Genomic DNA, 16,488 nt, shown 5'->3' with positions numbered 1-16,488 from the left:
TTACATTCCATGTTCTATGAGAAAAGGAAGGGATGTAGGTGTAGGGAATAGGCAGAGACTTGGAGGGAGATTGAAAGATGAGAGTGAGAAAAGGAACAAAAACCCCACCCCGCAGCATTTATCCCATATGACGACTAAGGTCACTTTGTTAATGGAAAAGGCACTGGTGCTGCTAATCAGAGCAGGCTCAGGTTTTTTCAAATATCAATTACCATTTTTCTCCCTTTGAAATCCACTCTCACTTGACACCAGCGCTCCCTTTCCTCCCCTCCCCCACTTGCTAAGTGGGATCACATAACAGGAGGTGCCCAATGTTAGTAGCTTCTCCCTTCCCAGCTCCCAAAAGGCCCCCATCAGGTGGCTCTGCCTGTCTGGGAGGCAGCACCATACCCTGAGATGCCAGCCTTCTCTTTCCACCTTCCCCCTCCTCAGAAGGACCTAGGGAATAGGGGAGTGAATGCACATTTTATATAGCACTTACAATGCACTAGGCACTGTGCTAAGTACTTTACAGATATTATCTCATTTGATCTTCACAACCCTGGGAGGAAGGTACTGTTATTAGATAAAAACATTATTTTACAGTTTTAATTTTACATTTCACAATTGAGAAAACTGAGGCAAACAGGAGTTAAGTGACTTGCCCAAGGTCACACACTTCATAAGTGTCTGAGGCTATATTTGAACTGAGGTTTTCTTGACTCCAGGCCCAGTGCTGTTCTTCTCCAGCTAGCTGTTATCTATTTCTTTCCCTACCTAAAGTAGGGATCCCCCTTCTAGCATCCTTGACCAGGGCCATGCAGTCTCTACATGAAGCCCTCCATTGATGCAGAGGTCACCATCTCTAAAGGAGATCTCCTTCTTCATTGGACAGCTCTGATTGTGTTTCTTTTGCCCCTTGGCCCCATTGCTCCTGGGCAGAGCTAACCCCTGCTCTTCATAACAGCCCTTCAGTACCTGAAGACTCATCTCCTCACTTAGTCTTCTCTTCTCTAGGCTAAACATCCCAAACTCCTTCAATCCATCCTCACATTCAGGTTGCCCCTTCTGGGTTTCTTCTAGCTCAAAAGTACTCTGTGGGGGGCAGCTAGGTGGCATAGTGGATAAAGCACCGGCCTTGGATTCAGGAGGACCTGAGTTCAAATCCGGCCTCAGACACCTGACACTTACTAGCTGTGGGACCCTGAGCAAATCACTTAACCCCCATTGCCCCCCCCCAAAAAATACTCTGTGGGACTCAGAACAGGATCCAATAGTCCAGAGGACCAGGACAGAAGACAGCTGTATGATCGCCTAAGATGGTGCTTGTTCTTTTGGGTGTCAGACAGAGACCACCAAGCCCCAAAACAAAGTACACTAGAGAAAAAAATGACTGGCTGTTAGATACCCCATGACCCAGCTACCCTTTCTTACTCACAGTCAAGCCAAAGTCTCATTATCCTTCAGCAAGTAGAAGTTTCTTTCTGTCTGCCAAGTTCCCTTGGGTAATCAGTAGTAACCAATAACACTCAAAAGTTTGGATCAACCTTCCCAGACAGTTCCCACCCAAGAACCTCAGAAAGGGCCAGGGATCTTGCTTTATGGGAACTTGGATGAGGCCAAATAATAGCGCAACCTTCCCAGCTCCTGATCTCTGCTCTGATGTGCCAGAGAATCATAGCAGGGCCAAGTGGAGACCTCAGAGACCATTTGGTTTAACCCCCTCCTGAAGAGTGAAATCACTGCCCCTCCCTACCCTAGTTCCAGCCTGGGGATGGGCCAGAGAAGCAAGGTAAGTACTGTAGGGGTAGTACTTCATTCATTTATTAAGCAACTACTATGTGCCAAGCTAGGAAAGAAAATAATCCCTGACCTCTGAAAGTTTACATTCTCCCAGGGAAATTGCATGTACACAGGTGAATAGACACAAAATAAATTAGCAGTGGAATTGGAAGTTGGGCACTGGCTTGGAAGTTAAAGGCCCTGGGTTCAAATCCCCCCTACTTGCTCAGGTCTTAGTTTCCTTCTCTGTCAAATGAGAAGGTTGGACTAGATGCCTTCGGAAGTCTACATATGGATCCTAAATACAAAGGAAGAAGCTAGAGATTGTAAGAGGAAGAGGTAAGGATGGAGAGCATTGTAGGCTGCTAGGTAGAGAAGGAGATATAAAACTTGGCCTGGAGTCAAGAAGACCTGAGTTCAAATGTTTCCTCAGGTGCTTATGAACTGTGTAACCTTAGGCAAGTCATTTAACCACTGTTTGCATCAGTTTCCTCAACTATAAAATGGGGATAATAATAGTACCCACCTTATAGGGTGGTTGTGAGGATCAAATGAGATAATAATTGTAAACCATTTAGTGTAGTGGCTGGCACATAGTAGGTGCTATATAAATGCTAGCTCTTATTATTTATGTGTTATGATTGTAGGCACAGAGACCAAAAAAGGAACACTATGTACTGGGAGCAGCAAGTAGTCTATTGTGCCTGGAACAGAAAATGCATGAGGGAAGTAATGAGTGATAAGCCTAGAAAAGTAGAGAGGATTTTGTATTTTATTCGAGAGATAATAAGGTGCCCTGGGCTTTCTTGGGCAGGAAAGCAGCATGGTCAGAATTGTGCTTTAAGAAAATCATTTTGTTGACTGAGTGGAGGGTGACAATAGAGGCAAGGAAACCAAACAGGAAGCTATTGCAGCAGGAGATGAGCAGGGTTGAGGTCATGTGAAGAGAGAGAAGGGGACAAATGGGAGTGGAATCAATAGGACTCAGTAATTGATTGACTATGGGGGGTAAGGGAGGAGTCAAGGAAGTCGCCATGGAAGAGGCTTCAGCCTGGTCCTGCTTTCTCCTCCCCCTCAATCCTAGACTAAGGGAAAAGGGGGAGGGAGTTAAGGAGAAGCACATTTCAGCTGAATGAAAAGAAACACTTCCGAACAATTGGAGCTATCCAACATCAGATTGGGCTGCCTTGAGAGGGAGAGGATGGCTGGTTCCTATAGGGCTGGATGAGATGTCCTTTTATGGTTCTTCAAAATCCAATTCTAGATTCTAAGGGGCAGGTAGGATGGGAAGGAAGGAAGAGGGGGACGGAGGGGGAAAGGGAGGGAGAGAGTGAAGGAGAGAATGAAGGAGCGGGAAGTGGAGAGAGGGAGGCAGAGAGAGCAAGAGGGAAAGGGAAAGGAAGAGAAGAAAAGAGGAGAGGAGAGGAGAGGGGAGGAGAGGAGAGCAGAGGAGGAGAGGAGAGGAGAGGAGAGGAGAGGAGAGGAGAGGAGAGGAGAGGAGAGGAGAGGAGAGGAGAGGAGAGGAGAGGAGAGGAGAGGAGAGGAGAGGAGAGGAGAGGAGAGGAGAGGAGAGGAGAGGAGAGGAGAGGAGAGGAGAGGAGAGGAGAGGAGAGGAGAGGAGAGGAGAGGAGAGGAGAGGAGAGGAGAGGAGAGGAGAGGAGAGGAGAGAGACAAAGAGAGAGACAGAGAACCTTTTCTGCTCAGATAGCAAGTGCTTAAAGGAGATCATCTTTGAATGAGTCTGATTTGTAAAAGGTCCTTCTTAAACTGTTTTCATATTCACCCAGCATAGGATCACCGATTGTGGCCTGGAAGAGGCCATCTAAACCAACCTCCTTATTTTGCAGATAAGGAAAATGAGGCCCAAGCAGATTAAATGATTACTCAAGGCCACAGAGTCAGTAAGTAACAGGTTCTTGGACAGCTTACCTACTGGTCCCATGGATGACATTCCATTTCCTGACTACAGGTCTTTGCACAGGCTGCTCCCCCCTCACCCCCCATGGAATGTATTCTGCCCCATTCCTCTTAGAATCACTGGTTTCCTTCACAGTTTAGCTGAAGCTCCACTTAGGTGATGTAGTGGATAGAACACTGGGCCTAGAGTCAAGAAGGCCTGAAATCAAATCCTGCCTCAGACATTTGCTAGTTGTGTGATCCTAGGCAAGTCCCTTAACTTCTGTCTGCCTCAGTTTCTTCAACTATAAAATGGAGATAAGAGCATCTCCCTCCCAGGGCTGTTGTAAGGATCAAACGAAGTAATATTTGTAAAGCATTTAGCTCAGTGCCTGCCACATAGTAGGTGCTTGATAAATGCTTGCTTCTTTCCTTCCTACATGAAGCCTTTTCTGATCCCCCCTCCCATTCATAGTAACATGTTCAGCCCAGTCAAATTTGTACTTATTTTACATGGATTTTATATACTCTTCTCTATATCCATATTTCTCCTTTCTATTAGAGGATGAAGGTAGAGCCAGAGAGTCCCTAAGGCCTGGTACACAGCAGTCACTAAATAAATGCTTGTTGGATGAAATGAATGAATGAAAGAAATTAAAACCTCTATTAAGTGCTTCTTGTGTGCAAAGCACTATTCTAAGTGCTGGACATACAAATAGAAAAGCAAGACAGTCCTTTCTCTCAAGGGGCTCCCATTCTAATGGAAAGGGACCCCACAAAGGAGGGTTCAGTTATAAATCGTATGAAAAGGTCCCATTGTTCCTTTGGTACAGATGCAAAGCACATGTAACAGTTCTTCTTTAATGTTGTTTTCATGGATGAAATCATATCTGCTTCTGATTTTGAACCATCTGACATTGCCAAGGACTTTGGTGTCAGGAACTTTCTTTTCTGGGTCTTTATTATTTGTGGCTACTAAGTGGGCAGGGGCTTCAGCACCTCCAAAAACCCAGATCATGTCCCCACAGGGTTTGCTTTTGACAGGATGGTTATGGGGGCTGAGCTGGAAAGAGGGGCAGTGGTCACCAGGGCACTGGCATTTCCAGGGCTCTTGGGATTAGCTACCCATCAGTAGTATTGGTCAGTAGTTGGTTTTGAGGAAGATGAGTCCCTTCTCCGAAGGCATTACTGCATTCAGTGAGGACTGTGGGAGCCAAGTTGGAAGCAGGGCTGGTGGTTTGGGAGGCATTATATTCCTGGGGTTATTGAATTCAGGATCCTGGACTGTCTTCATGAGGATGTAACAAGGAGGTGGTGGTTGAGGTAGTAGTAGTGGGTAGAAGCCTATCTACACAGCACTCTTCCTTCTCCAGGCATCACAAAGGAGATGAGACTGCTTCCCTGGACTCCAGAAACTCATCATTCTGCAAGATGAAACACACCTCAGATCATTTCCCACCCTGGCTTCAGGACTCCATCGTATCTTGGAGGCAGGTAATCCTCCTTCTCCACACTTTTCAGTTTCTTTTTTTGTGCTACTTCCCTCCATTGCACTTTTTACTCCTGGAGAACCAGGACTGTGTTATGCCTTTCTTTGTGTTCCCAGCACTTAGCACACTGCTTGGCACATAGTAGGCACTTAATAAGTGTTTACTGATTCTGACACTAAATGTTTATTGATAGTTAGATACCTGCTAGTTTGGGGCAGAAACATTCCACTATTCTGTCCTCTTTGCCTCAGGGACTTATGGCCTTACCTTGGTACTGGGCTCTATAAAGCCTGATTTTGACTAACAAACCATCTCTGTTCAGTCCTTTGGATTTGTGGGAAGAAAACAATGGAGAATCTTCTCAAGGAGCCAGAAGAGGCAGAAATGGCAGCATTGAGAAGGGGAGGTGCCTGGAGTTCACCAGCACCAGACTCTGGAAGCTAGGTGAGTGGACTGTATATGAGCCGTGTCAAGACAGACTTTCACTTCTGAAATCCACTGAGGCTTCAGATGGAACCTGAATGTTCCCCTCTCTTTGCCTTTTCTTCCTGAGAAGGGATGTCCAGGCCTTTGAGTCTAATATTTCTTAAGAAGGGGGAGGAGAAGAGGCTCATTTTAATTTCTTAAACATTTGTTTACTTCGACTTTTCACCTGGTAAATCTGGCAAAGCATCTGTTAACCAGCAACACTGCTAAGATCTGTGTACCATTGTTTGAATGTAGCATTCGGAGGGGCTCATTAAGGAGCACCCTGAAGGACAGAGAGATTTAAAGCTACAATATTTTTTCCTAAGGTGTGATCTCTGACTGGGGGCTCAGAGCTAGAGAGGGCAAAGATAATACTTTTACTGTAATTTCTCTAGGCAAATAAGTCAACAGAGTTGGCTAAAACAATAGTAAATGGCCAGAGTGATACTGAGGCAGGCATCCACCATTTTTTGCAGGACCATTTTGAAGGGAAAGTCACTCTTCTGGAGGTGGAGGGGCTGAAGGAGAATGGCTGGAGAGAAAGTCATGGTTAAAAGTGGAAGAGTGTTGAGTATGGTTCCTATTACACATCCCCATACAAATAAGGTAGCTAGGTGGTACAGGGAATAGAGTGCTGGGTCTAGAGTCAGGAAGACTCATCTTGGGGGGCAGCTAGGTGTTGCAATAGACAAAGCACCAGCCCTGGAGTCAGGAGGACCTGAGTTCAAATCCTGCCTCAGACACTTAACACTTACTAGCTGTGTGACCCTGGGCAAGTCACTTAACCCCAAATGCCTCCAAAAAAAACAATAACAAAAAGACTCATTTTCCTGAGTTCAAACCTGGGCTCAGACACTAGCTGTGGGGCCCTGAGCAAGTCACTAGACCCTGTTTGCCTCAGTTTCCTCATCTGCAAAATGAGCTGGAGAAGGAAATGGCAAGCCACTCCAGTATATTTTCCAAGAAAACCCCATATGGGGTCACAAAGAGTTGGACATGACTGAAACAACTCAACAACAACAAATACAAATAGAAGAAGGTAGAATGTGAAAAAAGCAAAGACAGACCTTAGAAGTACTCTTAAGAAAATCTGAGGAAGGAGAGCTCACCTTCAGCTGGGAATTGGGTGGAAGAGAGATCTGGAAGCAACAGAAGAGTTAGAGCTGAAAAGACCTAAGAGACAATTTGATCCAACCCCTTCACTCTTCAAACAAGATAAGTGAGGTCCAGGCAGGGAAGGGAGAGGATTTACCTAAAGCAGCAGCAGCAGCAGCAGCAGCAATAATAGTAGTAGCAGCAGCAGTAGTAGTAATAGTAGCAGTAGTAATAGCAGTAGCAGCAGTAGTAGTAGTAGTAGCAGCAGCAATAATAGTAGTAGCAGCAGCAGTAGTAGTAATAGTAGCAGTAGTAGTAGCAGTAGTAATAGCAGTAGCAATAGTAGTAGTAGTAGTAGTAGCAGCAGCAGCAATAATAGTAGTAGCAGCAGCAGTAGTAAAAATAGTAGCAGTAGTAGTAGCAGTAGTAATAGCAGTAGCAATAGTAGTAGCAGTAGTAGTAGTAGCAGTAGTAATAGCAGTAGCAATAGTAGTAGTAGTAGTAGTAGCAGCAGCAGTAGTAGTGATAGTAGCAGTAGTAGTAGTAGCCGTAGTAATAGCAGTAGCAATAGTAGTAGCAGTAGTAATAGCAGTAGCAATAGTAGTAGCAGCAGCAGCAGCAACAGTAGTAGTAATAGCAGCAGCAGCAGCAGCAGCAGTAGTGGCATTTGTATTGTATTTTAAGGTTTGCGAAGCACTTTACATATATTGCATGATTTGATCTTCATAAAAACCCTGGAAGGTAAGGACTATTATTATCCCCATTTTGTATATGACAAACTGAAGCAGGCAGAAGTCAAGTGACTTACCCAGGGTCCTACAGATAGTAAATGTCGGAGGAAGTATTTAAACTTGGCTCTTCCTGACTCCCCAGAAAGTTTTGGCCTCTATATACATTGTAGAAGCAAGCTGTAATATAGTGGACATTCAGATCCAGGCCCCCTGACTCTGTCTCCAGGGATGAGAATGTCAGAACTGGAAGGGAACTTAGTATTCAACAAACATTTATTATGTCCCTACTAGGTACCAAGAACTGTATGAGCTGCCAGAGATACATATACAAACATGAAACTCTTCCTGCCTTCAAGGAGTTTGCACTTTCCCAGCTCCTCCCAAACTTACATACAGTGAGTGCTTAATATATGCTTGCTGATTGATTCTACCAGGGCAGAGAACTAGAAGAGATATTAGAGTTCATCAAACACAGGGTCAGTAACCATTCCTTCATGGCAGCTGAGTGGAAGATGGATTGGAGTAGAGAGAGGCTTGAGGTAGGGAGACCAAATAGAAGACTATTACAATAATCCAGGTGAGAGGCTGATGAGGGTATGTATGACATGGGGCTGTAGCTGTATGAGAAGGGGACTGATGGGAGACATGGTGCAGAGGCTGAATTGATGAGAGTAGATGCCTGATTGGGTATTTGGGGTGAGTGAGGGAAGAACGACACTTAGATTGGGAACTTGGATGGATGGATGGATGGATGGCAGTACCCTCCAATAGTGGTGGCTTTGGAGGAAGAGGTGATGAGTCCTGTTTGGGACTTGTTACAATTCAAATGCCTATGGGCCATCCATTAGAAAAGGTCCTCTTTAATACACCACAGCTGCCCCAAACCCTCATTTTACAATGGAGAAAAATGACACCCCAAGAGAAGGGACTTAGCCAAGGTCTCAGAGTGAGTCTTACTGGCTGAGTGGAACTCAGGTCTCCAGGTTCCCAGGCCAATGTCTTTCCATCTCAGGGATATTCCTCTTTCACCTCCATCACCTATCCCACAGATAATGGTTAGATTAGGCTGGAGTAGTTAGGAGGAAGAAAGATAGGAGAATGATCCCTGCCTACCCTCCCTCCCAGGACTGCTGAGAGGATCAGAGACGGTAAAGGAGGAAAATCTTTGCAACCAACAGAAAAGTCAGCAAGAAATATTGCCACAATCTTTGGACTGCTATTATATTTGTGTATGTGTATGGATATATGATATATGATATGATATATATGATATATACCATAATAATAGAATTACTGGACTGTTATTATTATTGTTCACAATGGTAACAGCCAAGCCAGCTGGGAGGGAAAGCGGGGAGATATATGAGTCAGAGGGGCCCTCCCAGAGTCCATCCTAGCCCCACTTGACTGGGAAGACTTTCTAAGGTAGGCATGATAAGTGGGGTTTGAAGATGTGGGGAGGGCGGGAAGTTCACTCCCTTCCTAGGCAGTTCCTCCCACTTTGGGGCAGTTCTCTTGGGTAAGGAAGTATTTCCTGACATCAAGCCTCAAATGGCTTCTTCCACCACCACCCCCATATTGTTCCTGGTTATGCCCTGTGGGGCCAAATCCATGTTTTTGCCTTTCTTTGTACCCCCAGGAAGCTTGACACAGTTCTTGATAAATGCTTATTGACTGACTGATTGACTGAAGACTAATCCTTCTACATGAATTGAAAGAATCTTAGAGTTCTGAGGTTCTAGATGGAAATCTGGGACATCAGAGACCATTGGGTCCAACCACCCACCTCATTTTACAGAGGAGGAAACTGAAGACCAGCCCATGGCACAAAGCCAGGCCCTTTGCCTCCAATTCCAGGGCCCTTATGTAGAATGGGGCAAAGATGTCGCCCCAGGGCTCCAGAAATTGTTCATTTCCTCTCTGTGTGCTGGACTAGGGCCCAAGATGAAATAAAGGATGTGAGCAGTTCTCCAGCCGCACCCTTCACTAGCCTCTCCCAGCACAGGGCTCTTTCCAGACACACCCATGCCCTTGAGAAGGACATATGGTGGACTACATATGGTGTCTGGGCACCCCCTACTGGTCCGCCCAAGGAAAGTGGCTACAAATCCCAGGCTCCAGTGGAAAGCAGAAACCCTGGCTCCCTCCAGGCCACAAGAGAAAAGATGGGCTCATGTGCTTGAGACCCCTGTCCAGCATTGGGGGCAGAAGGAAGGGGCCGGTATTTCAGTAACACTGAGTGGAATTCCTAGGAGTCATCAGCCTTGTGTAGCCTCAGAGGACACCAGCTCTGCTCCTTCCTAGTCCTGTGGCCTGGGGAAAGTCTCTTCACCTTTCTGTGCCTTGGGTTCCTCATTTGTAAAAATGATCCCTAAAATCCCTTCCAGCTCTGACTCTTGTAAGCTTGTGACGGAATGGACAGAATGTGGGACACGGAGCCAGGATACTTGATTTTGAAATCTGCCTCAGACACTGATTGTGTGGCCATGGGCTGACCCTCATATACCTCATCCATAAGCTTATCATGAGGAAGGCCTTTGAAGTCTTACTGTTCTGCGGAAATGGGAGCTGTTATCTCTGCCTCCTCGCTCCCATATTCCTTTACAAGCATCCAACCAATCACCAAATCGAGTCAATTCTCCCTCCAAACTCTCTACCTCCACAGTCCCTGGCCACCTGACCCCTTCTCTCTACTCACACAGCCTCCATGCTAGTCCAGGCCCTCGTCACCTCTCACCAGACCCTTTCCATGGTTTGCTAATTGGTTTCCCTGCCCCTGCCCACTCCAATACATCCTCATCATAGCTGCCAAAATAATCTTCCTATGACCCTATCACCCCAAAGGCCTTCCCTCTAAAAGACAAATTCCCTAGCCTGACGTTCAAGGTCCGCTATGCTACTATTTTTTCATCCTCATTTCCATTTACCTTCTCACCTTGGAAAAATATTCCACCCCACAACTCCCTTGTCCCATTGGTGAGTTCCAGCTAGACCCTACATCTGAGGAAGAGCCCTGGCCAGCCGTGCTTCTGACTCTGGATCTCGCCCTCCACGTCACCAGGCAGTTCCTCCCCACCTCTCTCCAGCTTCCTTTTATGGATTGTCTTCCCCATTAGAATTTAAGGCCCTTGGGAGAAGGAATTGCCTAGTTTTGCCTGTATTTGTATCCTCATCACTTAGCACAGTGCCTGGCACATAGTAGGTACTTAATAAATGCTTGTTGACTTGACTCACACACACCATCTCCCATCCAAGCTGGACAGCTCCCTGCTTTCCAAACTTGCTGTATCAGCTCTCTCCTCTGTTTCCTTCAGTCCAGCCCATATGCCTCTGGTACATTCCCCCTATACCTCCACCTGTAGAAATCCTTCTCTGCCTTTAGCTCAGATGCTGCTTCCTTATAGAGGTCTCCCACACACAAACACACTTAAAATCTTTTCTCTTCTTCAGTTTCTTGGATATACAGGGTAGGCCAGAAGTCATGATGTTTTAATAACATTTTTTTGGGCAGGGAAATGAGGGTTAAGTGACTTGCCCAGGGTCACACAGCTAGTAAATGTCAAGTATCTGAGTCTGGATTTGAACTCAGGTCCTCCTCAATCCAGTGTCAGTGCTTTATCCACTGCACCACCTAGCTGCCCCCATTTTAACAATTTTTTGAAAAAATTATTTTTTCTTTATTTTTTGCCATTTATGAGATTTTATTTTTGACACATAATGTAAATTCATTTCCTATATATACTGTATATGATGCTATGGTATTGTAAATTAAAAACAAAAATAAAAGAGTTATTAAATATTGAACCCCCTTTGTGATTTTTCACCCACCCTGTATTATTTGGGACTCTCCATTGTCCCTATGCAATTCAAAAGGCATTTTTATTAAAAAGCACCTACTATGAGCCAAGCCTATACTAGGCATTGGGGGTCAATGACAAACATGAAATAGACCCCTGGGGAGGGGGTACGGGGGGTTACATGTAAATATATAAATAAATACAATGTAATTGGGGGCGAAGGGACTTAACTGAGCAAAATCCCTAAAGGATCATGTAAAGGTGGTGTGTGAGGTGAGCTTTGTAGGAAGCCAAGGATCCTAAAAGGCAGAGGTGAAAAGGGAGTGCATGCCAGCCAGGGGGCACAACCAGCACAAAAGGACAGAGATGGGAGATGGGAGATGGGAGGAAAAATATTGAAGAACAACAAGGAGGCCAGTCTGGTGAGAACGCAGGACACAGGCAGGCAGGAGAATGATGTGTGACAAACCTGAGAAGATCATGTCCAGAGCCAAGCTGGGGCTGGGGTTAACAGCCAAACAAGAGTTTGTGTGGAAGGGGGAGGGGAGGGGGAGGAGGCTGCTACTGGAAGTTCATGATGGTGAAGCATGGAGCCACCAGGCTCACCTCCGTAACTGCTTCTGGTCCCCTTTGGGTGCTGGGCCAACCTGAGTGCGTGCAAAAGGCAGACTCATTCTCACTCCTTCCTGCTGGCCATTGGGTGTAAGAACCACTCTGAGCCTTGGTGGGACTGGGTGGGGGGGGGGTGCTCTTTTCCCCCCTGGGCCATCCCCTGAGCACGTGACCCCATAGACAAGCCCCAAGAATCCATCAAGGACCAAGTCAAACATAGAGTCCTACAAGCAAAGGAATAATAGAATAATAATAAAACATTCCCTATTCTAAGCTCCCTCCCAGCTCTGACTTTCCCTGTTCTAAAGAACCTCCCAGCTCTGACATCCCATTTTTAGGACCATTTTTTAAGCTTTAAGGACCCTCCCAGCTAGGACATTCTGTGTTCTAGAACTGACTGCAGTGCAGATTTGCTGGACCACAACTGCCTCCTGCCTGTTTAGGACCCTGGAGGAGCCATAACCCAGCCCAACAGGAGCCTCCCTTTCAGCCCCTGCCTCTGCTCAGTGGTTGGGCTCTCTAACTGCCAGCACTTCACAGTTTCTCTCTTTCCCTTCTAGAAAGCACAGAAGAGGAATCCACATTTCTGAAGCTTCCCTCCAGCCATTTCCAAAGCAATTACTGACATCTAGCGTCCAGTTTTGGAAAGCAGTTCCCCTTCCCAGCCCCTGTTTTGTACTTCACCTGTCTTTGTCTGGACCTTAGAAGCAAAGAATGTCAGAGCTGGGAGGGAACTCAGAATACAGAATGAAGGGGAATTGTAAAGTGTTTCCTCTGGGTCAAGCACTGTGCTAAACACTGGGAGTACAAACAGAAAGATAAGACTGTCGTCATACGTAATCTAAAGGAACTCGCATTATTGGGAGTAAGAAAGCATATAGAAAAATTCAACCACAGGGCAGATGGAACATATTAAAGGTGGGAAGGAAAGAAGAAAAGAAGTCTTTATCTGGAAGCACCTACTATGTGCTAAGCACTTTACAAATATTATCTCATTTGCTCTTCACAACAGCCCTGATAGATAGGGGCCATTATTAAACCCATTTCACAATTGAGGAAACTGAGTCAGGCAGGTGTTTACAGCTAGTAAATTTCTGAGTTCCCATTTGAAGTCTGATCTTCTTGCCTCGAGGCCCAGAGTTGAGATGGATCACCTCCGAGATCTCTTCTGTTTCTAAAATTCCTTTTTCCCCCCTTTTGGGGGGGGGATTTTTAAAATTCCTATTGTAAGCTATGAATATCTCTGGGAAAGTTCTTGGGGTGATAGTCATATATGAGTGAGTCAGTTTCATCACATCTAAAGAGCCACATTGGGGAGATGGGGGTAGTGGTATAATTTTGGAGGCTGCAGCACTTGGGATAGGAGGTGTTCATGCCAAACCTAGCCTTCCCTCACCATCCTCTGTTCACTCTGATCCCCATGGTCTGAATGACTCATTGAAAAGGAAACTTGTCTGTGAGTCAGATGAGCCGCTAGGTGGCGCCATATTGCACACAGGTCCAGGCCTGTGGTCAGGAAAACTCATCTTCCAGAGTTCAAATCTGGCCTCAGACACTTACTAGCTATGTGACCCTAGACAAGTCACTTCAGTCTGTTTGCCTCAGTTTCTTCATCTGTAAAATGAGCTGGAGGAGGAAATGGCAAACCACTCCAGGATCTTTGCCAAGAAAACCCCAGATGGGGTCATGAAGAGTCAAAGACTGAAAAGACACAAAAACAACAAAGTTACGGAAGTTTAATCCTGACACTTAATCAGATCATTTAACCAGATGACTATAATTGTGTCCATACTCTCCATTGGAAAAAGCTTCTCAAAACTTCCAAACAAGTTTCACCCACCTGTAAGTTCATCAAATTAATCAGAGAATTCTCTTAATCAAACCTTTATGTGACCAACTGTTTATCTCTGCCAAGACCCATTCAGAAGCCACCTCCCCCAGGAAGCCTTCCCTGATTTCTGGAACCAAAAATCCTTTCTTGAACCTCAAAAATTACTCCTAGACACTGGTACCCTTGGACTTGGTATTATAACTATCCACATAGTTGCTTAATTTCCCCTATGAGATAAAAATTGTAAAGCCCATAGTAGGAAATCTGGAACAGAGTAAGACAGGCCATCCATGCTTGTCTCCTCCGCCTGGCTTAAGGCATGTTTGTTGGATTGAATTGAGGTACTCCAGTGGGAGCTTTGGCTGTGCCCACGGGACACAGAAAAGGAAGCAAGGGAGAGACTTTGTCATGAGATTCCTTCCTGAGGCACAACCCACAGCCCTGAGCCTCCCTCTGGCACTAGCATGTATTGAAAAGTGTCCTGACCCAAGAGTGCAGTTGCCCAGACCCTAATCCCAGCTCTTTTGTTCTCTCCCCGTGTGACTTTGGGAAAGTCAAATCCCCCCTGCAGGCCTCAGCTTCTTCTGCACAATAAGGGGCTGGCACTTTATGAGTTCTCAGATCCCTTCTAGCTCTGACATTCGAGGAGATTTATGAACATTCACACACACACACACACACACACATCTATAAAAATCCTCCCTTTGGCTCTGATTCTATGAAGCTCCCCTGAAAAGCTGGAATAAACTAGCCTGCCTTCCTCACACACCAATCCAGAGCAAGCAAACAAGAAGAAAATGTATTTTATGAGCACAAATTAGAAACACTGACATCACAAATCCCTACTTTATGGAGCAGCGATATACAGTAATTAGGTGTCAAAAGTAATCTATGGCCCACGGACATAGTCATCTCTCAGGAAATAGGTTTTTTTACCCCTCTCAGAAAAAGTTTGTCCTCAATCAGAAAAAAAGGAGAATACCAAGCAGCCAACAGTCCAAGAGAATGGGGGTTTGAATCCGTGCTTTGCCACAAACTCACTGTGACAAAGGCAAGTCATTTCCCCTCCCTTGAGCTTCTTCCTGTGAAAAAAGGAGACTGGTACTTCTGGTGAAGATGGGATGTCCCCTGAAAAACACCAGAGGAATGGAGACGATCACTAAATGAATAAATAATGATATATATTGTAGAAAATAAATAAATAAAATGATGGATAATAAATAAAGCCAGGGTAAAGACCAATGATCTCTTCCATCCAGCTCAGGAACATAGCAGGAGACTTCCAATCTCCTGAAGCCTAAGGGTGTCCTAATGGGGGCCTGAAGCAAGTACAAGCTACCAGGACAGACTACTCCAAGCAGATGGGCCAAGGCCAACTCAACTTCCCAGTTACAGCTACGCAAGAAGAAAGCATTAGACTATAATAGTGGATAGCTCCTGTTCCCTGCCCTGGGTCCAGCTCTGGGTCCAGCTCCCCCTTCTCCCCTTTCTGCTAGGATACAAAAAGATATAGGGCCTGATCCTAGGCAATTTCAGCCAGAGATTGTGATACCAGAGAGGAGACCAAGATTCAGCCCCTCATCCAGAGCTGTGGCTGAGCAGTGGCATCAGGACTACAGCGGGGACAGGACCTAGGCCTAGCCATCTTACCCATGATCGTAGGAGAAGTCACAGCCTGTCCCTGACACAAAGTCACAATCCAGGAACACAAGTAAACAAAAGAAAATTAAAAATACAGATCAAGTCAACAATACAGTAAAATAATGTTGTAGGTTAAGAAAATCTCAGAAGAAAACATTGCAAAAGCGATAAGTAGAACCTCACCATAAGAGAATGGATTGTTCACAAGGTCTCCAAGCATGGGTGGAAGAAGTGTTTTTCCAATGAGATATTTCACAACTTCTCTTTTTTTAGTCTTTGGTTCTTGATGTCTCATGTAGTTATAAGCTTCCACTTGACCACTTCTGATTTTTAAGGAGTTATTTTCATCAGTGATGTTTTGTAACTCTTTTACCATTAGGCCAATTCCAATTTTTAAGAAATTATTTTAGGGGCAGCTAGATGGCGCAGTGGATAGAGTACCGGCCCTGGAGTCAGGAGTACCTGAGTTCAAATCCAACCTCAGATACAAAAAAATTTTAAAAAACAAAAAAATTTATTTTCTTCAATACTGTTTGTGTCTCTCTCTCTCTTTTTTTTTAGTGAGGCAATTAGGGTTAAGTGACTTGCCCAGGGTCACACAGCTAGTAAGTGTAAAGTGTCTAAGGCTGGATTTGAACTCAGGTACTCCTGAATCCAGGGCTGGTGCTTTATCCACTGCGCCACCTAGCTGCCCCGTGTGTCTCTTTTTTTTAATAATAAATATTTTTATCTATAATTCTGATTTCCGAATTTTATCCCTCCTTCCCTCCTTCCCCTTTCCCCTCCCTAAATCAGTAAACAATCAGATGTAGATTATACATATGCAATTATGAAAAACATTACCATATTAGTCATTTTGTACAAGAAAACTTGAAAAAAATGAAAGAAAGTGAAAAACAGCATGCTTTGGTCTGTGTTCCATCAATATCAATTCTTTCTTTGGAGGTGGATAGTATGTTTCATCAATAGTCCTCTGGGATTGTCTTGGATCATTGTATTTCTGAGAATAGTTAAGTCATTCACAGTTCTCCATCAAACAATATTGCTATCTCTGTGCACAATGTTCTCTCTCTCTCTCTCTTTTTTTTTTTTTGCAGGGCAATGAGGGTTAATTGACTTGCCCAGGGTCACACAGCTAGTAAGTGTCTGAAGTCAGATTTGAACTC

The sequence above is a fragment of the Dromiciops gliroides genome, chromosome 4 (assembly GCF_019393635.1).
Source record: "Dromiciops gliroides isolate mDroGli1 chromosome 4, mDroGli1.pri, whole genome shotgun sequence".
In the NCBI taxonomy this organism is placed as follows: Eukaryota; Metazoa; Chordata; class Mammalia; order Microbiotheria; family Microbiotheriidae; genus Dromiciops; species Dromiciops gliroides.
This window is presented reverse-complemented; position numbering follows the sequence as displayed.